This window comes from Eubalaena glacialis, chromosome 1, assembly GCF_028564815.1.
Source record: "Eubalaena glacialis isolate mEubGla1 chromosome 1, mEubGla1.1.hap2.+ XY, whole genome shotgun sequence".
NCBI lineage: Eukaryota > Metazoa > Chordata > Mammalia > Artiodactyla > Balaenidae > Eubalaena > Eubalaena glacialis.
In genome coordinates, this window is record NC_083716.1 from 76,538,377 (window position 1) to 76,566,095 (window position 27,719).

Here is a 27,719-nt window from a genome sequence, read left to right on the forward strand (position 1 = left end):
TGAGGCGGAATGTGTTATAAATAAAGGAAGGATATAAATAAAGATCTCTAGAAGTTCTGAAGGAGAGATTACCTTCATGGGCAACCAGGAAAGGCTTCAGAGAGGAGGTGACATTGAAACTGGGCATGGAAGGATAGGTAGGATTTTGATAGGCATGGGTGAAGAACATTCCAAGGAGAAGAAAATAACCCAAACAAAGATGTCATGACAAAAAAAAATACAACCCTATTATTCCAGAAATGACATGTGATTCAGTGTAGCTAGAGATAAAATGGGTACAGTAGGTACAGGCCAGGTTATAAGAGACCATGAATGCCAGGTTAAGATTTTATTTGGTATGCAGGTAAACTCCTCACACAACTCACCAAATATGAATGTCCATCTCCTAAAACTTCTGCTTGATAAAGATTGATTTTTTACCAACAAACTTTTTCTAAAAGTAGGGGCATCTTTAAGGCACAAACCCATCTCTTAGTGTCTTAAAGGCAGGGGCTTGCCCAGCTTAACCAAAGCCTAGATTATCTATGAGGTTCAGGAGATCCTTAAACACTTTGGGATTCTAAGATGTGTGTGGTGGTTTATTTTTTCTTTTTTTAAATTTATCCATCTTTCATGTGATCATTTACAGGGTAAATGTGGCAGATTACATTTTCCATAAATGACCAAATCAAGTTCTTCCATCCCACATAATCTTATTACACAGTGACCTTGACTTTCCTCCTGTCAATGGTTGGGATCTATGTTCTCCTCCTTAGGCTGGCTTGAGATTATGGTGGAATTGACAGCATATGACTTCTGAGGCTAGGTCATAAAAGGCCATGCAGCTTCCTCCTAGTTTTTTTGGAATGTTGGCCTTTGGAGCTCTGAACCCCTATGTAGGAATTCAGGGGCCTCCATTCTGTGAGGAAGCCCAGGCCACATTGTAGGCCTTCTGGGTGACAGCTAGCGTCAACCACCAGAAATGTGAATGAAAAATGTCCCAGATGATTCTTGGCCACAGAAGTTGAATATTCAGGTCCTTCCTGCTGAGATCCAGATGTTACAGAGCAGAGCAAATCGCCTCCACTGTGTCCTTTCCAAATTCCTGGCACACAGACTCAGGATAATAAAATGGTTATTTTATGCAGCTAGGTTTGGGGTAACTTGTTATGCTGTGGTAGTAACTAAAACCGTAAGCAGTGGTGGCCTTTTCTAGTTCACCTCTCTCTGTTCAGCAGGTTCAGTGTTGCAGAGAGCAGAGGGAGGGAATTGTCATTGTTTAGAAGGCCCTGTTAGGTGATTCACATATATTATCTCATTTGATCTACCTAACAATGTTAGGAGATTAATATTATCAACCCTAATGTATGGAGAAGTAAGGCTCAGAGAGGTTAAGTGATTTGTATAAGGTAACACAGCTAGAAAGCAAACCCAGTTTTTCTGGCTCTGTGGTTCAAAGGATTTCCTCTACACGTGAGGCCTCCCTAGGCTGGATGAGCACTCCCGCAGTATCATATGAACAGTGAATTCTGCTACCTAGGTCACCTCTCCATCAGATGACATACTTGCTGAGTACCTGGGCCAGGTGCTGTGAGGGAGAAGAAAAGAGACATGGCCCCTGCCTTTACAGCAGTGGCAAGCATTTTGGTGGCTAGGCAGCTGTAAGTCCCATGGAAAGATAAAAGCAACACAAGGCAGTGTCTGATCCAGTACTGTGGCCCTTCATAGAGGGGAGGGGTCACTTTGGAGTTTTGGGCAAGTAGGTAGCCTTCCAGTGATCTCTTTTCTAACTGGTGAAAGTGGGGGGCATCATGTCTCCCAGTTCTCCCAGACAGTCTTGGCTTATGCCTGTTGTCCTGGGGAAGTTATTAACAGAGCCTCATTTTGGACGATAAATTACATGGTCACCTTAAGGTGGTACTTTCAGATTGAACTTTTTCAAGGGAATAGGGTGAAACACTATTGAGTAACCATGTGAAATGGTGTGAAGGCAATGACTAATGGCCCAAAACAAGTAGTAGAGTGTGGTAATTCAATGAAAAACTTGTCCACTCACTGTACAGCAAAAAAAAAAAAATCAAATAGTGATTTTGTTCAACATAAACAAATGTTTATTGGGCCTCAATTGTGTGCCACAATTAAAAATCTGAACTGACAAAAACAAATAATAAAACCTCCTCAACAAACCAAACAAACCACAATTGAATTGGTCATCTGAATTGACCTCATTGGTTTGTGTCTGGCCAGAATGGCAAGGTCAGTCCCTACCTCTCTTGAGGAAAATGAAGTAAATGAATCTAGTACAAGGACTAGACTACATTTCTCAAAGTGTAGTCCACAAACTGTGGGCATCAGACTTGCCTGGGGGTGGTGGGGGAGGTTAAGAATGCAGAGTCTGGGTCTCTTCCCCAGACCTCAAAATCTTCCTCAGAGGATGGGCCCGGGACTTGGCATATTTAGCAAGTTCCCCAGGTGATTCTGCTGCACCCTAAAGTTTGAGGACATCTGGGATTAGATGCTTAGAATCAAGGAAACACTAAGGCCCTAGAGAAAATTCATTATTTGGGGTTTGTTATTAGTTGGTTTGTTATTTAAAATGACAAATACATTTAGAACTTGGACCAGTGGACTAACCCCAGGGGCAGTGTTAACCTCTGTCAGCACTGTGGAAAGAAGATGAATTTAGTCTTAATTCCAAACTGCTTCCCCATGTTATAAGCCCACCCATGAGAATAAAGGGTTGCATCATTTTATTACAAGAAAAGGGAATATGTTTAAGCATCAATCTTTTTCTCATTATAACCTCTGTCATTGGGATTAATTTTGTAGTGGATTTGCTAAGTGCTCTCTAATAATATTTAGAACTGCAGAAAAGAGGAGCTGTGTTGATCAGAATGTGGTCCATTCTTGCGAGTTCTAACAAAGCTGGGCCGAGCGGAAAGCGGTACAAATGATTTCCTGCAAATTCAATGTGGTATAGATTGAATAGATTGCTTTCCCTGGATATTTGTGAAAGAGCCGAGATATGAGAGCTAAAATAGGTTTTTGAGTTAATCGAACCCAACCTTTTTATTGTATAGATGGATAAACTGAGGCCCAGAGAGAGGAAATGGCTGGAATAAGTCCTGGCTCTGCTGCTTCCTATCTGTGTATCCTTGTACAGGGCACTTACTTATCATCTCTGAAATGTGGAATAATTACAATGTCTACTTTTTGTAGTTTTGGGGAAGAGTAAATGAAACAAGAGCATGCACATGAAGTGCCAAGCACAGCATTTGGCACCAGTGTTAGCACTCTTTGCCAAGGTGCTGTTTACTGTTATTAGCTGAAGTCACAGAGCTGGTTAATGACAGAGCCAGGCCTAGACCTGCACCTCCCGACTCGCTGCATTTTCTGTAATATCTGTGGAGTTCCAGAGATCAGTTACATGAGATACCTGTGTGTTTCCACATCATCAAATACTATCTTAAGACCGTCTTTCAGAAGGGCCCAGGACAATAAGCTCTGGCTGGCTGCCTTAAGCCGCACAGTCTGTTCTCGAGCGTATGGCCTCTGCGCTCTGGCCGGTCTTGTGTCTGTGCCCCGTAGGGCCCTGCGCTCTGGCCCCCTCACTGCTTTTAAGCTATGTGGTGGTATGAATGGGGGACTGAGGCCGAAGATGCCTGAGCCGTTTTGAGGGGCATGTTCCTCAGTAGCGAGATAACCGGGAGGCCTGGGAAGTGTGGGGGCAAAATGTGTGGGTTCTGAAGGCAGACTGTCGGGTTCACCAGGCTGTGAGACTTGGATAAGATACTTGCCCATAAGAAAATCCTCAGTTTTCTCATTTGTAAGATCTGTAACAAGAATGCTTACCTCACAGGGTTGTGGTAAGGGTCAGTGAGTAAATTTACACAAAGCAAAGGGCCTGTCCCATAGTCTACAAATGGTGGCTTATTGCTAACTTTTATTGATGCTTCATGAATTTAGAGAGGAATTAGGATACAGAGAATTTCTTGATGGAAGGGATAAAAATGAGAACAGAGAATTGTAATTTGTAACGCATAATGCTATAGTATTTTGAATATCATAGAAAGGTAAAGCTGAAATTGAGAACTGCTTGAAAATATGGTATGGCCTTATGGGGCAAATCAAAGAAACTGGCAATAGCTCTGCAAATTGGAAGTGCCTTGTACATATTCCTGCTTTCCGAGGCCCTCCCCTTCCTCCACATGCCCACATCTCCCTCATAGTTTATTATGACTATTTAAGAAATTGGTATAAAAATAAATATTCTAGAAGTTTCTATGTTTATAAGCCTACAATGTAGGAACTTTAAAGAAGTTTTAATTAACAATAAATTACATCAGTGGAGTTTATTAACATTGATACTCTTCAATTATATGGAAGCCTGCTGGCCACAGTATAGTAGGCAAGTGAAATGAACTACTAACCACTAACTCTCTTTAAAAGAATTGCTGCTATAGGTTAACTAACGTGAGTAATGACTGACATAAACCTCTGGCTTCATAATACTTCTGCCATGGTGGATATTTACTGCATTAGTCAGCATAGGCCAGGTAATGCTGAGGTAACAAGCAACTCCAAAACTCAGTGATTTAAACAAGAAGATTTATATCTTCCTTATGAGACATGCCCATATCAGTTTGTCTGGGGCCCTGCTCCAAATTAGCCTCCCTGGGGACCTTGGCTGATGGAGCAGCCACCATGGGAGATGTTGCCAGTTATCATGGCCCAGGGAAGCAGCCCAGGCTCTTAAAGCTTCCACCTGGAAGTAGCACCTGTCCCTTCAGCTCGAGTGTCACTGGCAGAAGCATGGACACACTCAACTGTAAGGAAGCAGAAACTGTAAAAGTACAGTCCTACTCTGTTTTTGGCTGGAGAACAGAAATGTTGGGTGAACCACACTAACAATACTGCATTTACACACGTCTTCCTAGTCATAAATTTCTTGAATGTAAAAACAGTGATGTTCCTCTTTGCCTTTCTCCTGACACCAGCCTGCAGTAGAAAGGCGATAAATGTTAGGTAGACTGTAGAGCTTAGCATGTGATGGGAACAAAATGGGAAAGAGGCCAGAAAACTTGCTCTTCTCTTCCCCAACCCAGTTGGCACATCTCTCCTCCCCTTGAGTTGGGATCCCGTCTCTGGAATTGATTATCTGGATGATCCTGAACAATCATGTAGCCACTCTAAACCTCAGTTCCTGCAGTTGGAAAATGGGGATATTATTACTCCCTTGTAAAGATTGAATCAGATGGCATGTGTGAAAGACGCTGGTCAATAAAGTCTTATGGCTCTGACTGTTTCCCAGTGGGGCCCCTCTCTGAGGCCCTTGGGTGTCCATCATTGTCTGCTGAGCTGCCCCACTGAAGCCTGTCCTCAAGCAAGGCCTTACCATGCACTCAATCTCCTCTGATCTTTTCCCCACTTGTCTGGCAAGTGAAATGTATTTTCTTTCTAAGGCATCTCTAAGGTGCCTTAGAGATCATCTGGCTTTATGGTTTTCAAACTTTTTCTTCAACTGAAAGATAATTCAGAACCCTACCTATAAAACATAAAGGGGTCTGCTCTGATTGAGAGGAGGTGGGCAGCACTTCCATGCTCAGCTTTCCCCAGCCTAAAAGCCCTAGAGCACATGCAGAGAATTCCACTGATTCTAGATCAACCCTCTTGTCTTACAGAAGAGAAGCTGAGGCCCAGAGAGAGGAGGGAACTGAGGATCCCACAGATAGGCAGGACTGGGCTTGGAGCCCCCATCACCTGAGTGCTGATCCAGACTGTCTGCTCTGACAAAGCTACCTGGGAGAAGGTGGCCAGAGAAGAAAGGGGGGGTTATTTCTGCTCACTCATGGATATGCTCATCTAAGGGCAAAAGCAAGTGTGTGTGTGGGTTTTTTCTTTTGAGGCCCTGTGTAACTCTAGCCAGACATAGTAAGATACAAAAACTTAGCTCTAAGCTACTGGTTTGAATGTAGTACAGGCTGTTAGTTACTCAAGGTCATTATTGTGTGATGGGTTATCAAAGGCCTGTGTGAAACGTGTGGGATTTTTATGAGCTTGTTTTTATTATAGTAGAATGTCTAAAGGCCCCTTGTGTACAAAGTGCTTTGAAAACTCTAATGGGGCCCCATAATCACCTGCGTAATTATGAAGGTCAAATTGTGCTGAACAAACTTGAGAGCTATTTTTGACCAGATTAGTGGATGAACAGAACAGAATATTAAATACACACACACACCTTTTTTTTTTTTTTGGTCACCCCTTTCAGTTCTTCTGGGTACAACAAAATCTCTCTCAGAATTGGAGAAAATTGCCATTCATACACACACACACATACATACCTATATATATATATATATATACTATTTCAGTTTGTCTTTATGCCTGTCCCCCACTGCCGCATAGTCAACATATACCCCCCTCAAGAGCGGGCTGGCCTCACCGGATGTCCTTCTATAGAGATGCCTGCTGCTTTCACTTGCCATCCTCAATTTTCCATCTTACCCTAGGAAACTGCAAGGTTAGAAAAACAATGGACTGTTTCCTTCCTCTTTCTTTAAACTAAGAGGCTGAAAGGAGGACTTCATATTCATTACTCACAAGCCAGACTTGAGAATAAAGGTCATTACGTACAGTTCAAATGGAACAAAAGTTAAAATCCACGTCTCAATGGGTCTCTAGCCTAGCTGGGGTCAAAATGGCATTCGTCCTCTCACTAGGGTCCTTGTCTTAACCTGAGGCTTACCTTAAGCTTTGTGATTATTTCAGACTGACATTTGGAATCTGAGCTTCCAAAAAGAACTCAAGAATATGAGCATGAGGCGGGGGAAGAATTGACACAAAGCAGGCTTAAGTTGGGGAAAGTCGTCCCTTGTAGGGCCTTGGCCCCCAGATGACCTAGAACTGTCATTGTTATCAGTTGTTACAGGTACATTTCTTAGAACCCCAGATTTAAGAATGCTCCCCAGTAAGCAGTTAGGTTGTTTTTTCCTGACATTTTAAATTTCCTCTCTGTAATATCCTTTTGCTGTGAACCATTTTCTTGTGGCTAGACAATTTGTGGCCAGAAAACCCTCATCTGATGGGTGATGTAGATACCCTGGTATAGCCACGTTTCCTCATCACACTGAAAGGGAGAAGGAAACCACCTTTCTTCAATATGTGCTATTTATGCTAAAGAGCAGCTGTCATTCTTTTTACAAACCAGACCTCTCTGTCACTTGATATCCACAGGGAAGAGCCAGAAGCCACAAAGCAGCAGCAGTGTGACCTTGGGGGTAATGAGGGAGGGTGCAGTGAGAAACAGTAAGACAGAAAGTGCCCATAAACCCTGCTCAGTCAACAGGCAGGGCCATAGGAGGACTTTCAGGGGGCCCTAGACATTTTTGCTATAGTGGGCCCTTTCCTCCAAAAAAATGAAATACATAAATAACTATGTTTCATGATTATATTGTTATGAAGACAAATATACTAATGTTATATATCACAACATTTCCTTTGACCTGAAAGTTCAATTTTTTTTTAATTATTTTAAAGGAAATTAAAGGATTTTCGTGGGCCCCTAAAAGTTTTGTGGGGTGTAGGCACTGTGCCTGCTGTACCTAATGGATAAATCAGCCCTGCCAACAGGAAGCAAACTCTTCCTTGGTACAATTTGAAGAAACTGAATATTTATGAATTAGGGCAGTTTCATTACTTTAAATGACAATGCAAGCTGTAAATGGGTTTGGTTCATAAAAATGGGAGAGAGAAACTAAATGTGTATACAACTCTGTAAATCAAGGTCTCACAATTAGCAATAGGCTACTTTGCATTCCAAGTAAATTTTGAAACTTCGGTTTGGGGACAAAAGCCAGAAGTGTTACAAATATTTAGGTGGTATGGCCTTGGGTCAAGATCTTGGTTCTGCTACCCACAAGCTTGGGCAAGCTATTATACTCCTTGAGCAAGTTACTTTATTCTTCTGTGCCTTGATTCCATCTCTATAAATGAGACATAATCATAGCTACCTCATCAGGTTACTGGGAGGATGAAATGAAGTCATGTTTGTAAAGCACTTAGTATAATGCCTGAGATATTATAAATTTCCGATATGTGTTAGTTATCATAATTACTATTATTATCATATCATGAAGCGTTGTTATGCTGTTCATCAGATGGAAAAACTCAGACTTCTCCATAATTCTGCTGGACAGTCATTTTGCTAAACTCAAGAGAGGTAATAAGTAGTTAAAAAGAAGGATTTATCCAAGATTAGAATTAATCAATAGCATGTGAAAAGGAGAGTGAGAAGTGACATGGAAGGTTCAAAGATAATTAAAATACAAATCCTGGCCTTAAGAAGAGTACTTCATTGTTAGGGAGACAAGACACATTCAGAAAGGGTCAGAGACAGTCAAAAGGCCAGTGAACAAGCTCAGAGGGCAGCTGGGAAGGGAAACTAGCGGGATAATGAGGAAGGTGTCCCAGACAATTAAAACCTCATTCAGTAGGTGAGGATTCCTCCTGGACATTCCCAGGAAGAGAAATTGCTTCAAACTTTTTACTCAGCAGCACCTACCACATCCTGTCTAGAATTGCCAAATTTCAGTTTGGAAAAATGTCATGTTTTAACCAGATAGGGAGCAAAGGTGGTTTGGTGCTGCCCCTAACACACTGGCAGAATTGAACTAGACGAGCGTAGAACTCTTATGCGTTCAACTGGAAGCAGCACAGGGAAAGCAGCAAAAACAAAAACACAAAGGGTGTTTTGCCTTTCTAACAGTACCAGCAATTACATTACTATTACTTTGTATAGTGCTTTTAATTTTTAAAGATTTATACATTTTAATTTTTCACCATTAAAATTATATACTCTACAAAGATTGCAACTGTTTTTTTCATTTAAGGATGAGGAAACTGAACTGGATCGATTTGCCTCATATCATGCAGCTAAATTTGGGGCCTTGAGGAGTGGAACTTAGATCTACTAATGCTCTCTCTCTGTTGCATTACCACAAAATCTTCATGTTGCTCCTAATAATAATGAGAGTATTTATTGAGCCCCTACTATTTCTTATAGCTACCTTATAAGGTGAAGCTTCTCAATTACACTTATAGTTGAGGAAACTCAGGCTTCTTCAGGTCAAGTAACTTATTCCAGGTCCTATTTCTAATGAGTTGAGATCTTACTCTAGGTTTGTCTGACTTTAAGGGTCAAGCTCTTTTCTCTATGCTTTTTGCTCATTAGTTATTGGGATTTGAGTGGATATGATTTTGCTTTAATGAATATTGGCCCATGGGAAAAACAAGTAAAGATTATTCTAAAATAGTATCCAGATACTTCAGAAAGATGTCTTTGAAAATAATTGTTAGTGTTTACACAAATAAGCTGAAGGGTAGATTTTTCAGAAATTAGGTTGAGGCTTAGGGAAAACAGTATTAATCCCACCCTTGTACTTGATCACAGTAAGATTATGTATGTATTCTGGAGTACTTAGAGCTGAAGGTCTGTGCTAGACAGTGTCAACCTTTGTTTTCACCTTGCCAATTGGGGTGAGATGAGCCTTTGGGCTGAGCGCAAATTGGGGAGCCATCACTGCTCATAAGTTGCCTGACCAGACAGACTGTCTTCTGCATGGAATCATCTGAAACAGCAAGCTCCCTGCCATACATCTTATGCGGCTTTTAACGTGGATAGTGTTGACTATGACGCTTCCTGCCCTTCAGAGCAAGAGCAGATTGTAAATGGTGGGAGACCAGTTGTGCATTGCTCTTTTATGCCTGGACCTCAACGTTCTCCCCAATTTAAAGGATTCCTTATTCACAGTGGCTTGCCTGTATGTTAAAATCCTGCTTCCTGCTTCAGTGATATTTCATATTGCCTTTGTGAACCTAAATTTCATTTAAGATCATGGGTTTGATAAATAAATAATAAATAATAATTTTGAGAAATAAAATTTTTAATGACCATCCCAAGTCAAATTCAAAGTTTTAAAAGAACTCTGCAATAACTCTCATTAAGTATATGGAAGCATTAGGTTAAGAATGCAGCTGGCAATTTATTACTGTTTTGTATTAGCTAATTGGAAAACACCTAAATTATAACTAGTCACCCCCACAGTTTAGCGTTGATTAAACAGCCCATGACACTTTTTTCCCTCATAGTTTGTCTTAGGAGTAATTATAATGACTTGCCCATTGGATTGAGTTAATTATTCCTCATTCTTTCTAGTGTTCCGCTCTGCAAATGTCCTAAAAATGTCCAGTCATCTTGGACCAGTTTTTCTTATATTTCACAATGGATACATATACACCGGAGAAGTTAAAGCAATTGTTAGGTTTGGTTTGGTTCTTTCAAAGGAATAGATAAATCATCATGCTACAACACGAGAGAGGAAATGACAGTTTTTATCTTTTATTCAGGTAGCCTATATTTACATGAGACCACAAAAAGTTCCTGACAGGATGTTATTGATTGCATTTACCCAATTGGGGCTTAAGATGAGTCTTCCTGCCGCATCACAGGACATGCTTTTCTTTTCATTCCTGCCTGAGAATCAAGTCCCAGATCTTTTGGACTCTCCCATGAAATTGTGAATTTTCAGAATAGAGATTTCAGACCCCTTGACATTAATTATTCTTCTAATTCAGCTCCCTTCTCTCTGTGCCAATCAGTAACACTTTCTTCTCTTGTTGAATACCTTGAATATTATAATAGCTCCAAGGAACTAAGTGAAGTTCAAATATTCATTGTAGTAATGAAGGTCCTCTTATAAGTGTTTTATATGTATTAGCTCATTTAATCCTCACAACAACTTTATGAGGGAGGGACTATTTTTATCTTCACCTGAGACACACTGATAGGCTTCCTTCCTTCCTTCCTTCCTCCCTCCCTCCCTCCCTCTCTCCCTCCCTCCCTCCCTCCCTCCCTTCCTTCCTCCCTCCCTCCCTCCCTTCCTTCCTTCCTTCCTTCCTTCCTTCCTTCCTTCCTTTCTTTCTCTCTCTCCCTCTCTCCCCCTCCCTCCCTCCCTCTCTCTCTCTCTCTCTCTCTCTCTCTCTCTCTCCCCCTCTCCCTCTCCCTCTCCCTCTCCCTCTCCCTCTCCCTCTCCCTCTCCCTCTCCCTCTCCCTCTCCCTCTCCCTCTCCCTCTCCCTCTCCCTCTCCCTCTCCCTCCCTCCCTCCCTCCCTCCCTTCCTTCCTTCCAGTAAAAAATGTTAATTGAGCACTTAGTATGTGCTGCCCAGTATTATGGGCACTGGAGATGGCAGTGAACACAGCAAACAAAGTCCATGCCCTCATGGAATTTAACCACTATCCTAATACTGCCCCAAATTACACATCTTCCCCTAGGAGCTTTCCTAGATTAATTCCACTCAACTTCTAACTCACATGGATAATCTCAACTCATCTTCCATTTCAATTCATTTAAGTAATTAAAAAATTCAAAGGGTCATATTTTAGCTAATGTGACTGCCTTAAAACCTTTATGTGCCCATAAGCAATGTCTATCTTTATAATGTACCTTAGGCACATTGGTGTATGGTCTTGCCTCCTATGAGTGGTCACAAAATTCAGCGTAACTGCTGGACTATCTATGTTACAATGAGAGAGAGAGATACCTGGGACATGATTGGACTAACTTTAAAAAGAGAATTTATTTTATTTTACCTGATGAAATCATTAAAAAAAAAGTTTAGTTTTCAACAAATATGGTCAGGAAGCTGACTTAGGATTTCCAGAATCACATTTGCAATTTGGGAGTGGAGCATTTAACACCCAAAGCCATGGATCATGCTAGCTTTAGGCATCAGCCTGAGGTTTATTAAACATTAACCCCTTAGAAATTTTTCTTAGAAAAATTTCTAGATATTTTAATTGCAATCAATTAAGCTCACTCTTCGCTCTCCAACTTTCTCATTTCTCATGTTACACTTTTCCTCATGTCAAGTGGTATACGGGAAGTCATGGTTTTTATATATTTTTAAAATCTGGCTTAGAGAAATACAATTGAGGATATACTTAGAGTGGGTTTAGTGGGATATATTTATATTTATATTTTCAGTCACTTCCATATTATAGCTAGTTATCCTGGTATATGCACGTCTTCCAGGAAAATTTCTATTGCCCATTGTGCCAGCTCACCTAACATCATGACACAGAGATTCAGGGCAGAGGTTCTGTCTTGATATTGTGTCTGATGGCCCTCAGCACTGGAAGCATGTGGACTGAAGAGGAGAAACAAGGTCTGAAATCTACAGAGTTGGAAGCCAGTCAGTGGATAATTCTTTTAAACCTTACACTCATGTACAGCAGAAATATTATAGAGATTTCCCCAAAGTTCACAATAATCCTAAATATGCATATGATGCTACCATCAATAATGAAAACAAATTTCAACCAACTATTTTAGAAGAAAGACATTTATCTTTCTGTTCTCTCTATTAAAAAAGTAGAAAGTCATCATCATAGGAAGGGGGTGATAAAAGAGTATGCAGCCTAAAGATGTAAATATCGTATAGGTTTATCAGGCAGTTAATTAATAAAAATATTATGTTTTTTGGATTTTGTGATGCTTATGGTATTTGTCCACTTAAAAAATTTTCAGTTTGTTGTAATTTATTTTCTAATTCTCAATAAATGTTTACTTTTGTACCTAATTTTATTTGTAATTTATGTTCTTCAAGAAGACCCCTCCCCCACTTATATTAGTTTCTGTCCTTTCAAAGCCTGAATTTACTCTATCCAAGAATGATTTGGTGTAATATAAAGCAAAATGTGTGTGTGTGTATAAAACTCACCAATCCTGGACTAGTTAGTCATTAGGATTTTTCATTGTCAAATATGAGCACACTAAAAATCGAAGACAGTTTCCCCCATCTTCTCTTTATCATTTAAAGTATGCAGTGTCACTGTATCCTAGGCATTAAAATATGATATTTTCTTTGCTCTTTGTACTGGTCAGGATAAATCACTAGTGGTCTAACAAAGAGCCCCAGCATGTCAGTGGCTTTCACATTAAAGGCTTATTTTTCATTTGTGTCACAGGCCATTGCTGTTCCATGCAGCCGTTCAGTGACCCTCACTTCTTCCATCTAGTTTTCTCCACTGGTTCCTTTGCATCTGGGTAACCAATGGGGTAAGAAAAAGAACATGGCTAATTGTGAGAGTGATCATAAGAGGCTAGGCCTAAAAGTGGTATGCATCATTTTTGTCCACAATCCATTTACCATAACTCAGTCATATCCCTTCACCTAAAGAAGCTGAGAAATTTCGAACACGTCTCCGTTTCTAAAGGAAGAGAAGAAACATGCATATAGGTGAGGAGAAGTGTTCTCGACTGTAAGCTTCAATAGATACATAAAAAAACAATTTTTTTTAATGGATGAGAATGGTCTCTCAGAGGAATTGTCACGTCTCCCAAATCTATGTGAATTTAATTGGGGATGCCGTTGTATTTTGGTGAAAAGAGTATGGGATTTGAAATCAGAATAAGTGGATTTCTGTTTTTCATAGCTTATCACTTAAACTCCGTGGCTTTGCATGAGACACACTCTTCATGCGCATCAGTTTCATTAACTGTAAAATGGTGATGGTAATATTGTTTTCACCTATGGCATAGGTTGTTTTCAGGGTCAACCGAGGTCAGAGGAAGAGTTATTGTTTTCTGTGAAGTGCTGTTCAAAATTAAGTGCCCCTCCTTTCCTCCTCCTCCTCTTTGGTCCATTTTCCACTTTTACTGCCACGAAGATATGTTGCATCTCCTGGCTATAAGGAAGACAGAGAAAGATGCTAATGCCTACATTACTGGGAGACTAAACATTGTTTTCAGTCTTCCCTCAGACACTGAATATTTATATTATATATAAAAAATGTATTTTATTTCCTGGATTGGTGGGGGGGACTAAGATGGAATGTATTCCTTTTAAACCAGTGTTAAAAACAAAGAAGCAAATTGTCAGCATCCCTAGGTGTTGACTTATGCCATCAGCTCATAAAATTCAGTGTGAAAAACCTTAACTGTCCTTAAAGCCACCTCCTTCCTTCTACAGAAGGAAGGGTTTTAGAACAGGGTGATACAAATGTGGAGTGTGGTCTCTTGAAATATTTTCTTGGGGAAAAAAAAAAACGGTAGAGGATAGATGTACTGTCTTGAATTTTCCTTGAGTTGAGGTCACTGAACAAGTAGTATATTAAATGGAGTAGAATTTTCTTAATGAAGATATTTTGTATTTTAAATATCTTTATCACAAATTATTTATTAGGTATCAATATATATATCTTAATTCCAACAAGCCAAAAAGGATTAATTGGTTTTTACCAGTGTAAATTATTTTATAGGCCTTTAGGTCTCTATCTTGGTTATTGAAAGAACTTCTCCCAAGATGTGTGCAAAGGATACAGTTTGGAGATAATGAGGAATTTTTGTGTGTGTGTGTTCTTTTTCACAATTTCCTTCTTTGCAGCCCTCTACCCACTGTATCAGTGGAATTCATTACTTTAGGAGAAGGCTAACATAGCTGATCCCTAAAAGTCAGTTGAGTTTCTGAGCTTACTTTTTAAAGTCCTCAGTGACTTTTGAAAGCTGAAACTTTTACTACAAGAACCTGAGATTCAAAAGCTTAAGAGTCTGGAAGTTTCAGTGCATAGAGTTTATGCCAAACCACAGAGTGGGAAGGAATGGCTCATGAGTGTTTTCCTCCTCAAGGGAGAGCAGGTTTGAGCAGGAGTCATCCAGGAGGAGAATAGAGGTTAGAGGCTGGTGAGGAGCTGCAGCAAGTGTTTAGTGCCCTGTTCTCCCCCTACTGAGACTTTGGAGAACCTAAGGATAGGATAGGATAGGTTAGGGTGGGATGAATTTGGGGCCATGTAGCTTGCTTCCTAATGAAGCTCAAGAGAAAGAAAGCAATTCTTGTAGGTTGTCTCCCACTCCATCATGGCGCTACAGCAGCAAAGTATAATAAAAGGCAGCAGGAAGGTCTAGGCAGAGAAAATCTAAAGCAGCATGCCAAAATGCCTGCAACCCCAGGAAATGCCAGATGTAAAAAAATTTTTCATCCCCCTGAGGTAGTTTGTAAGAACGGTCTTTCGCATTTACTGTTTTTTAATGTGTAAAATTCATAATTGCTACAAATTTGAATCATTACAGTCTAATTTTTCTTTCTCGTATTTAGATGTCAAATGATCCAAAAGTCTCTGGAGTCCTCTGTGTGACCTTCGAGGACCCATCAACCTGAAAACAGAGCAGGATGCAGGTGTTTCAACCATGGATGCCATAGTGGTAGGTTCCAAGGATCAAAGAACAAGCTCCATTAGAAGTCAGTGTGGTTGGATGCTCATGGCCAGGGTTGACATCACCTGGTACTCACTAGCAAGGCCCTGTCAGTTGTGACAGTTGGTATCTGTTTTGACTGGTTGGTGCCTGTACCCTGTTGCTTGTTAAACATTTTGAGTATCACACCTACTGGTGACCTCGGCCTGATGGTGGGAAGTTTAAAAAATCCCCTCCCCCAATTTGGATCACCCCTTAGGGATAAGGGGAAAAAAAAGGGAAGGGAGCATCCTGAAATGACTGATGATTCCCTCTCCAGGACTCTAGAATAAACCAGTGGCTACATTTACCTTGATTGTTAGGCTTAAGTTTTCTGTTGTCAGTGAACTGATTTAAGTTCATTTACAATGAATAAAAGAGAGCTTGATTTTTTACCATGTAAACTTCATAACTGCTGCAAATGTGAATCACTGCATTCTGGCTTTCACTTCTCGTATCTAGATGTTGACTGTGCCCCAAAGTCTCTAAAGCCATCAGGCATTATCTTGGGGAGGTCTGAGGGGAAACTGTCCTTCTGTAATTTTAAGGACTGGGACTTAGGGAGAAGGACTCAGTGGTGATATTACCACAGTGGAGTTGGACTTACAAGCTGGCATAGTGGAATTTAACCTTCCTACTTTGTAGAGATTGAGAAAATCTGTCAAGCAAACCCCACAGCAGATAAGAGGCTGAATAATATGTTTCTTTCACATGGGTTAAAATTGGGAGACCTCAGTTTCAAATAGGAAAAACAGCAAGTGGAAGAAGAATAAAAACCAAAACAAAAATAATAGAAAGGAAATGGACTGATGTTCATAGCTTACCACAGAGTTAATCAAAAGGGCTTAAATAATTTTCTGGGGAAGGTATTTATCAGCATGTCTAGGAATGAATTTTTAAGAGTATTAAGAAGTACTTTATGTGTTTTGAGTCTATGCTTGAAAGTAGGAGATAAATTCAGAGGAATTTAAGGGATGATCTTTGTGGAAAAGATACTCCTTAAAAAATGTTTTATTTGCCTATATAGACTAGGATGGAGTCATTGCATGTCTCTGGTTAGGGCTTCAGAGACCTGAACAATCAATCCAGAGATATGTTCATCAGATCAAGGATGAGTGCCTCATATGGAAGCAGTGTGAACATTGTTAGACTTTGGAATGAGTGACTGGACAGAGTGATGGAGCCTTTTTTCAGGAAGTTATGAAAACGAGGAAACATTTTCATTGGTCTGTTTAGATTACTTGAAGGTGGGAGGGGCAGAAGAAGAAATGAGGCAGCCAAGTCAGATGTAATGAGCATTTTGGGTCAGTGCTATTCTAGGTTGTCTTTAAATATGAATTACCTATATTTGAAATTTAAAATAATTATAGAATTTTTGCTTTAAGTAGTGGATAACAAAAATAGGTAAGAATGGAGAGCATGGGGGAATATGACTGACATATGGAGCAAGGGAGATGGTCTCATTGGTCTCAACATTTGATTTTAAGAGTCAATATATTTTTCAAAAATTCCATTGGAAGACATTTTATTGTTTTGATACAGAATATCATTGGCTGACTCTAATAATGATATTCATCACAATCTGGAGTGTTTAGAGAATTTGCTGCACTAAAAAAAGGGCTTGTGAAAGTTATTGTTCATTCAGTATCTCTAGGTTTCAGGGTGATTTTTTAAAATTCGTATGGGATTAGGGTCATCTTGAGGCTGTACATGGGAAAATATTTTTTTGCAGGGCCCTGTCTATTTAAACAATTTGACTAAAAAACATAAAATTAATGGGCCCATTTGAGGCAGAGTCATTTATCAGTGAAGATTTAGAATAATGTGTAAAGAAGTGGTACTTAGATATTTGTTTGTTGTCCATTCAGTGCATGTGCAGATTCTTCATGGTGTCTAGGCACCACGTCTTCCTGTTAAGGTTTAGGAACCACCTCTCTGTTTTCTTTTTTGTCAAATACACCATTCCTGTCTAACTTCATATCTCCCACAATGGGAAAAAGTTGAGAAGTATGTTATTATTCACAAAGCCATAGCTCTTTGGCGTCTGTTTGTATTGAAGCAATGTGGGTAGGCCTCTAATAACCATTTATTTAGTGCTGGTCATATCATTACTCATGGCACTTCATCCTCCATCGTGCTGCCTATAAGTATTGGCCTCCAATGACTCTAAAGGATCATTACTATGCTTTTTTTGCTGATGACCACAAATGTAAGTTTTACCCAGAGTATACAGAAAAATGGGAACAATAATTCATTTTTTGGGTCATGTTAAATTTACCGTTTGTAATTTTATAGTATAAATGTAGAATAACAGATTTTTCATCCATGTCTTCTCTTGATTACTTTAGGATGCAATTACTGCATTCCTAGTGATCTCTTTCAGTGTTGATGATAGGAGAGGGTCCTCTGGGCCCAGTGAGAAGAGTGGTCCCATTCCCACAAAATGGCCAACCTTGGAAAATACAATGCAATATGATCTATTGCAAGGGTCTGTGGCCATTTTACTCCATTTGTGGAGTAACAGTCTCCCCAAACCTTGGAGAAGATGAGTGAGGCCACTCCTGAGGACTTGCTGACATGTGGCAAGGAGCATGTGGGAGTGGGGTAGTCACCCTTGGGCCAGCAGCAAGGATGGAAGGGTGGCTCACACAGGGTAAAGGATGCCTACTGCCCCCTACCCAAACCTGGGGTTCTGTAGACTGGAGGCAGCACTGCAGTGGGGACACTGGCAGACCCACAAATGCCAGGCTCAAACCCAAAAGTGGACAGTTACTCCACAACCCGAATGATCCTATGTCCAATGTGAGCAAATCATACAAAATCAGTAGGCCAACACCATTCTGGCAGCCCAGTCTTATGGGGGTGGGCCACTTGCCTGGGTCTAACAGTGATGCTGTATAGGGTGTTGTAGATTTGGAAGCATTGGAGGGATCATATGCAGACAGCCATACTGTTGACTTAGAGCTGGAGATACTTAAGCCCTTCACTTTGCAATGGGCTGTCAGAGTGAAGTGGTGTAATTACCCAAAAGACAACAGCTATATATAATTTTTTAGGGAAGCGTGTGTATATGTGTATTTCCTTAATGCATATGTGTACATATACACATATGTATTTATAAATACATACAAAATAATATAAGCATATATTTTATTTTATATATTTTATTATGTATAAAAATGCATATAAACATAAATATACTTACATCTTTCACACATATATCTCTTCCATTTGGTAGAAGGATTTGGCTTCATTCATTCATTTTACTCAATTTTATTCATTAACATAACCTACTTATTGCAAAGCAACCATTTTCATGTTTTTAATCCAATAAATCATTTTGATTTGTGAAATAATGGCATTAATATGACACTAATCTTCATTTCTTCACTTCTAAAGGGAGCTGGATAGGTATACTTACAGTGAATACTGAGTTCTCTTTACAATCATATTTTCTTCATGGCTGATACTTTTGTGTAATTTGGAGGATTTCTTATTAATTTGACCCTGCTCATCTAGTCTTACTTTTTCCTTTCAGTATATAGTACTTCTTGCTATATTTTCAAGAGAATACTTATAAAGAAAAATTATTCAGCAAATAAAGGAAATGAAAACCCCAATGGATATTGTGTAAGAATAGAAGTGTATCGTTACGAATGAAATATTTTTTCCTGTAAACAAAATGAGGAACCAGACAGACTAGGAAGAATTAAGTATGCTTAAATGCGCTGAGGTCTTGGAAATTTTAACTATAAGAAGAACACACATTACTGCATGTGTTTAAGGGGTATAACTTTCTCATTCTCTACATTCACTGGAATTTTGAGAAGTAATACCAAGTATATGTTTTGAGCTTTGTGACCTCTGAACTCAGTGGTAACGGAAGAGGCACCTGGAAGTGTCTTGTAGGTATGGTGGCTGTATCTCAGGTATGAAAAGAGAGAATACAGGGTCAGAGGGACTTCATGGTGAGGCAGTGGTGAATATGGGCCTTGAGGACTGGACAGTAGTTTGGAAATTGGAGTAGTGGATGTGGTGGGGTGCTGCGCAGAAGCCCCTTCAGCAGGACACACACATTGCCCAGCTGCAGGGAAGGTTGGCCGCTGACAGATCTCAGCGTCCCTCTCTGAGAACTGCCCTTTGCCAAAGGTTATGACCCCTCCCTGAGGGAATCACACCTGCAGTGACTGGTCAATGTGGGGTAGAGCACACAGCCCCTGGACACAATCGTGACACCCCTGAAGGGCCATGCCAGCTCTAGAGCTTCACGTGGGATCATTTAAAGACCTCAGTTGTGGAACCTCACCGTGGTTTAACGTCTCCCTTTGCCCAATCCTGCACCCCTTGTTTCCTCGTAGGTCTTCCTGAGAACTCCCCAGTATGCCTCTTGCACACAAATCTCAGTGTCTCACTGTTTCTGGGATAACTGGTTTAGTACAGTGTTAGGCTTTCCAGGCAGAGGTTTACTTTGGGAAATAGTGAGATGTCCAGTTTGGCTAGGGTGTTGGGTTGCATATATGGGCAAAGTTTGGAAAGGATTCACTGTGGTAGACAAGGGGCAGTGTTGGGGCATGTGGAGCATCGGCAGTTTTAATCATGGGGCAGCCTTATGGCAAGTTTAGATCAAATTATCAAATTTTTCTTTGGTGTATCTCACAGACTATATTATAATAAGAAATGTAACCGAAAGAAGTCAGTTTATAATGTGCTGTCATTTTTAGGTACAAATACCATCATCAGTGGGCCATGCCTTTGGATTTTTTTTCAAGAAATAGGAATAGATTTGAGCAGATTGTTCACATATGCAGACTCCACATGCATTTATAAAATAGCTGGTAAGGGTTAAAGCTATTGCCTCTTCCCTTTACAGTACTTGTTCCTATTTATGAAAAACATACTATGTACCAGAGATTATTTATGTTATCTCTGAGTCTCACAACAACCCTTCAAGATAGTATTAGTGTCCCAATTTTAGGGTTGGGGAAAGTGAGGCTTGGATAGGATAAGGGACTTTCCTAGTGAATTAAGGGGTAGATATGGAATTCAATTCCAGATTTCTTTAACTTGGAAGCTCCTACTGTTCAAGTCAGATGAGCTGGTCCCATGCAGCCCATGATCTGGGCCTCGTGCTCTTGGGCGCTGACTCATTAGGCCTAAGCGATGACCAAGACATGTGCTTATTAACCCTTAAAACCATCTGTTCAACTAACTGAAGCAGCTGTTTAGTCGCTTAGCAGTTGATCCAAACTATTCCTTCTTCAATAACAATAATAATCATAGAAAGCACTTCTATTTTTATAATTTGCAAAGCCCTTTTTATGTGTCATGCTGTTTGAGCTTCACAACAGAGCTGTGTGTTAGGTAAAACAGAGCATGATCCCCATTCTACGCATAAAGGAACTGAGGCTCAAAGAAGTTCAAATGCTGACATTCACTTGGCTTAAGAGGGGCAAGACCAGGTCTTGAATCCTGGTGATCCATTTTGTGCTCCACACTGCTTCTCTTAAGCCACTTACTTAAGCGTCTGAGAGGGAATGGGAGGCTCTATGGCAGATGCACCTCTTACTTTCTTTGACCTTGGTTGAACCAAAATGCTCTATAGATACACTGAGATTGTGAAAGATTCACCAGCTAAGAAATGAAAATGGCATGTTTGAAGTGATTAAAAGAGAGGTTTGACTGTACTTGCTGGGTAGACACCAGGATTCTGGCACCCTTATACTTGACTACAGTTATCTCTAATTATCATTCCATTCTGGTGGTTGCTTTCTACTTCTATAAAAACCTGATCTTTTCCCCTCATGTCACCTGAAGGGCCCTTTTTCCTAAACTGCCTAGGATTGTCATTTAAAGTTGATTGCCATGTCTCACCAGCAAAAGATTCCCAGGTTACTGAAACAAGCACCTTCTTCTCTATACTTGGGTTTTCTGTATCATTGTTTACCTGGCACTTTGTACTCTAAGTTTTAAGAGTTAAAACTTAAAGAATTAAAAAAAAATTTTTTAAGAATTTTTAAAAAAAATTAAGAATTTTTAAATTAAGAATTACAAAAAGAATTGAAAAAATTTAAGAATTAAAAACATTTTTTTTCTATCTTTTTGATATCTCATCAAAACAACAGTGATTTCTAAGCAGTGTGTTTGTGTTGGGTTCCTGGCTTCACGATATACCTGGTATTTATTAGCACCACAATCCTGCAGAAGAAAAGACTCAAGATGGGGTCTCTCTATAACTAGGAAAAGTGGGATATGCTCAGAGTAGCTGAGATGGGGGTGGGGAGAAGTATGGGAAGACAGGGGAGGAGCAAGGGAGAGACAGAAATGGCCTTTGTGAGAAAATGCTCCCTTCTGGCTCAGTCAGGCATCGAGACTTCTCTGTTGAGAGAAACTTCTCCTTTTTTACAAACTCCATGAAAGTGAATTGTGTGTGAAGGAAAAATGACCTCACACCTTACTCTGCTTTCCATGAAGTAAAAACATCGTGGTGGAAAATTTACAAGGAAAGCAATTTGATTTCTCTATTTCTCTTGCCATATATTTTCAATATTACTCAACACTTGGACCATCCCTGCTAAGTGTCTGTCCTTACTTACCTCATTTGTATTTCCCAGCCACTTTATTTAGCAGCTTGCTAAATATAATGCTCCCTCACCCTGTTTTGTTTTGTTTTGTTTTTAAACAGATGAAGGATGAGACAGGAAGTAGTGACATAATTTCTCCGGATTCACACTGCAAGTTTACAGCAGAGGCCAGGGCTGGTTAAGAACTCAGACCAGCTCTTTTCCCAGCTCTGCTCTAGGGCACAAACGGTAGAAGATGGACCATCCCTCCAGGGTGAAATGTTTATCATGGGTTAACAATTCAGTTACATAGAACAGGGCTGGGCATACCCCCCTCCACCCACCCCCAGGGTCAAATCTGGCCCACTGTCTGTTTTCTTGCGGCCTGACCTGGGAGCTAAAAATGGTTATTTGCATTTTATAAGATTTTTAAAAATCAGGAGAAGCAGAGTAATATTTCACAACACATGAAAAGTATATGAAATTCTACTTTTGTGTCCATAATACAGTTGTGTTGGAACACAGCCACACCCGTTTGTTTACGTATCATCCTTGGCTGCTTTCACGCTACAATAGAAGAGTTGAGTGGATACAACAGAAACTTGAAAAGCCTAAAATAGTTGATAATTTGTAAATTAGATGGCCTGCCAGGCCTAAAATATTTATTGTAGGGCCCTTTACAGAAAAAGCTTGCTGACCTCTGATATAGAAGATTCTGAGGGATGAGACATGGAATAAGTATTAATTTTTGGCTCATGCCTAGAGGCCAGTGTCTGTCAGTAATGGGAGGCAAGGAAAGGTGGGCAATGGATGAATCTTCTACAGGAAAATTCTAATTTTTCTCAGAGTATGTCCCATAAGAGATATCCCCAAGTACATAAGGACTCCCCCCTTTTTTTTTTTTAAGTTGGTTCTGAGTTTTTCAGTTATGGGAAAGGAAAATGCTACTCAGAGAAGTTTAGTGACTTCCTGAAAGTCACACAGCTGGTCAGTGTTTTGCCTGTGACTTAAGTCCAGATCTTCTATTTCAAATCCAGGGTGCTTTCAATCACACCATGCTTCTGTAAGCTGGGGTAGCCAGAGAGAAGCCAAGTTTATTGGCAGGAACTCTTTGTAGTGAAAAAAAAGGGAGGGCTTGATCCAGGCCTGTGTCACCAGAGTTTCTCCTAGCACTCCCTAAACCGCACCATTCTTGTGTTCTTAGTATGCTCTGCCTGATAGCACTAATGGCCCATGTAGTCACATCTTATATCATCAACTAGTGGATGAGTCCTTTGAACACAGGGTTTTCAGATTTAACAAATTAAATACAGAATACCCACTTAAATTTGAATTTTAGATAAACAAATACTTTTTTAGTGTATGATGTTCCATTTTGCATGAGATATATTTTGAAAGTTATATTAAAAATTCTGTTGCTTATCTGAAATTCAAATTTATCTGGACAGCCTGTATTTTATCTGATTATCTTTCTTTTGAGGGCAGGGGTCAGGGACTTTATTTACTCTTTTTTTTTTTAATATTTATTTTTGGCTGTGTTGGGTCTTAGTTGTGGCACGCGGGATCTTCATTGAGGCATGCGGGATCTTTTGTGGCAGCGTGGGGGTTTCTCTCTAGTTGTGGTGTGTGGGTTTTCTCTTCTCTAGTTGTGGCACGTGGGCTCCAGGGTGCGTGGGCTCTGTAGTTTGCGGCACACAGGCTCCCTAGTTGAGGCGCGCGAGCTCAGTAGTTGTGGCACGTGGGCTTAGTTGCCCTGTGGCATGTGGGATCTTAGTTCCCTGACCAGGGATCAAACCCGCGTCCCCTGCATTGGAAGGTGGATTCTTTACCACTGGACCACCAGGAAAGTCCCCTATATACTCTTTGTTTATCTACTTCTTTCCTCCCATATTGCCATTACTCCCACACCTAGTCCCAGAATGCCTAACACAGTGCCTTTGAAAGATACTTATATGCTAAAATTTAATTAAAACCAACCTTTCCCAAGCTAAACACTGGCTTCCACCAAGCTGAGGAGACAGACATGTAAAAAGATTCTGATACCCACTGTAATAGCAGGATGAGCCAAGAGCTGTAGGGATCCCAGGGAAGGAGCCCCTCAGCCTTCAGGGTAGAAATTGGAAAGGTTTCCCAGTGGATGTGATCCCCAAGGTGGGTTTTGAAGTAAGGGTAGGAGCTTTCCGGACCAGGTCCAGGAGGGGGTATCAGAGAGAGGGAGCAGGATGTACCAAGTTATAACTAAAGAAAAGGGAATGGTATGCCCAGGAATAATGAGATGAACTGGGTGACTGGTTGCTGGTATCTGCGACTTAGTAGGCACTTAATAAAATAGTGAGTTAAAGATTAGTCCCCAAAGCTAAATTTGGCAGCTCATAGAAGTGGTCCTAGAATTAAGACCACCCATGGTCCTTATTCTCAGAACTGTGACTCTTATTGCCAATTCTTGAGCCACTAATGTAACAGCCTTTACAGTCAGGCAAATGTTCTTGGTAAGTCCCTGTTTGGTTCAGATTAGCCCCATGATATAGTTACCCTGTCCTTTGCCATGGCGTGAAAGAAATCCCATAGTGAAGTACAGTATTCAGTTACTGTACTTGAACTGGTGATGGGAAGAGACCCATGGCCTTCCTGGGCCTGAGGTTGGGCATTTCTTCTACCTTAAGGATCTAATTGTCCATAAGTGACTCTCTAGGAGATAAGGAAGTCTGTTGTTAGTCAACTTATTCCCATTGACATTAGCCTCACACATCACAGTTCTTAGTCTTTTTCCAAACAACACTAACAGATAATATGTACAGTATCTTCTGTATGTGCCCTTTCTCCACTCTTCTCCATCTTTCTGGGTAGCCCAGAAAGCTGCACTGTATGGACTGTCTCAATGGATAGCCTTGCCCTCACCTCGGAGGATAGTTGGTGAGTGAGGTGGCTCTCTCTGCTCAGGTACTCTAAGTTCATTGTGTCCCTCTGCAAAAGGCCACAGCTTCCATCCATTGCCTTCTCCACACGGCTGCCTTCTCTGGCTCCAGAAAGTGCTCCCTTCCTTGCTCCTCCCCTACCACAGGCTTTAGGTAGTAATGGCTTCCCACTCTTGCTTGCCATGGGGTATGTACTTTTCCTTGTTTGCTTTCCTAAACGCTGTCCGCACCTTGATAAATAGTCATCACTTTGTTAAACTTTGCTCAGTTAATCAGTTTGAATATGCCATTTGTTTCTTGATGGGATCCTGACTGATACTGATGGAACAAGTATTAAGACAATCATTTATTTACTTATTAATTCATATTCACAATACGAAAAATGGAGAAAAAGTTAATTCAAGGACATCTCATATTTTTCTTTATCATATATTATGAACAACAGATGACAATATATAATGTAAGGAAGTAAGCTGGTTTTGAAAACAAATTGTATATTAACTTAGTTAATATCTCTAGGGAGTATCAGGTGTTAAACAAAAAACCAAGTGAATTATTCAATAGAATTGCTATTTCTTTTGCAGGTGCAGGTATAATGGTAAAGAGCATGAGCTCTGATGTCAGAAAGATCTAGTTTTGAATCTGAGCTCTTTTAATTACTACCTGTGGTTATGAGATCAGTTACTTTACCTCTCTTGGCCTTGTCAACAAAGTGAGAGAATTCCTCCCTCACAGGATGGTTGTGAAGATTAAGTGAGATATTGGGTAAAGGACCTGAATAGACTTTTTTCCAGAGAAGACATACAGATGACCAGTAGGTACACGAAAAGGTGCTTAACATCACTAATCATTAGGGAAATGCAAAAATCAAAACCCTGATGAGATATCACCTCATACTTGTTAGGATGACTATTATCAAAAAGACAAGAGATAGCAAATGTTGGTGAGGACGTGGAGAAAAGGGAAACCTTGTGCACTGTTGTTCAGAATGTAAATTGGTATAGCCACTATGAAAAACAGTATGGAGGTTCCTCAAGAAATTAAAAATACAACTACTATATGATCCAGAAATCCCACTCTTGAGTATATATATCTGAAGCACGTGAAATAAGGATCTTGAAGGAATGTGCTTCCATGATCATTGCATCATTATTCACAGTAGCCAAGATATGGCTACAACCTATGTGTCCGTCAACAGATGAATGGATAAGGAAGATGTGGTATATATATACAATGGAATATTACTCAGCCATAAAAAAGAAGGAAATGCTGACATTTCCATTTGTGACAATGCAGATGAATCTGGAGAGCATTCTGTTAAGTGAAATAAGCCAGATAAAGACAAATATTGTATGGTATCACTTATATGTAGAATCTAAAAAAAAAGAAGCCCATCTCATAGAAACAGAGAGTAGAATGGTGGCTGCCAGGGGCTACTAGAGTGGGAAATAGGGAGATGTTAGGTCGAAGGGTGTGAACTTTCAGTTATAAGATGAAGTTCTAAGGATCTAATGTACATCTAATGTACAGAATGATGACTATAGTTAATAATACCATATTGTATACTTGAAATTTCCTGAGAGCAGATCTTAAGCGGTCTCACCGCAAAAGACAAACAAAAAAACAATTAAATGAGGTAATGTTTATAAAGCATTTAGCTGGTTGCCTGGTGTAATGGGATTATTGAAATGCCTAAGTGATACTCACAGACACATCATTTTCATTGTGTCCAACAATTAGCCTTGGGATCTAGAGCAGCATCCTCCAATAGAACTTTCTGCAGTGACGGAACCAGCCTATATTTGTGCTGTCCAATATGTGCCTACTGAGTACTTGAAGTGTGGCTAGTGTGGCTGAGGAGCTGAATTTTTTAAAATTCTAATTAAATTTAAGTGGCTATACATGGCTCATGGCTACCACATTGGACTGTGTAAATCTAGAGAGTAAACATAGAAGGAACAAGTCATTTTGTAAGATCACCAATGCTGTTTGAACATGTGAACACAAAAGCCATAAAAGTAGGATAAAGTCAAACGTTTCAACTGTTCATGCTTCTAGAAACTGACATGATATAGTGTATGCAATACTCATAAAAAATGTTTTTTGTACTGGAGAAAGCAGAGAGATTGAATTTATACACAAACACATAAACATACACTTAAAGGGAATATTTTGGATAAATTTATTTTAAACCAGATTATCTGGATAATTATCTCAATTTCTCCTTTTGCTTTGGTTCATATTAATATGAGGAGTTCTCTGCACCTTGCCCTTCCAGAGTCCATGGCAGGCGTTACTAATCAACACAGCACTTCTTCGTCCTGAGCCCAGTGGGACCTTCCAATCCTCAACTAGACAGTGAAGGCAGGTATGACCCATACTGACATGTGAGATATGTGAGATAACATGTGACATGTGAGATAAAGCCCATTTTCCACCCTGGATTTGGATACATTCTTTTAAAGGAATACTTGGGTAATCTGGAAAGAAGAATACCAAGTTATGTAATAAAATGATAAATATATTTAAAGCTAGAGAAGGCTTAAAGAGATGTCTTACTTTTCTTGGATTTGAGTTTCTTGAATTTGAGTTACACATGCACCATATCTGCTGCATGTCTTCTGATTACCCCTTCTAGATCCAATGGTCACCCTTCTCCTCCTAGCTCTGTGCCCTGGGAGGCTGACCTGTGGACTGCTTCCTTGCCCTGGGCTTCCTGTCCTGGGCTTCCTGTTGGAATTGGCCAGTTGGAGGCACCAGCAGGAGATCTGGCAATCAGATAAGAGTGAAATTGAAGTATTTATTCCCCTGACTCCCTTCCTGTGGGGACATTGTGGACTATCTGGGTCCCCATACTGTGAGTCATAGCCCCTGCCTCCTGTTAGGGACCCTCTCTTCACAATTCTCTCTCTCCTTGGAAACGGCTCCTTCCCATTGCCTCTTCAGGCCTAGGGACAGTAAGGGGAGTACAGCTATT

The 27,719-nt window shown here is 40.2% G+C and overlaps 1 long non-coding RNA gene across 1 annotated transcript in view; it reads left to right on the forward strand.

Annotated features, from left to right (window-relative positions):
• Nucleotides 1-27,719, forward strand: part of LOC133096392 (uncharacterized) — a 395,413-nt gene that overhangs the window by 35,507 nt on the left and 332,187 nt on the right. The window contains exon 3 of the long non-coding RNA XR_009701773.1: nucleotides 15,131-15,237. This is a non-coding gene — a long non-coding RNA (uncharacterized LOC133096392). The remainder of the gene's footprint in view (nucleotides 1-15,130; nucleotides 15,238-27,719) is intronic.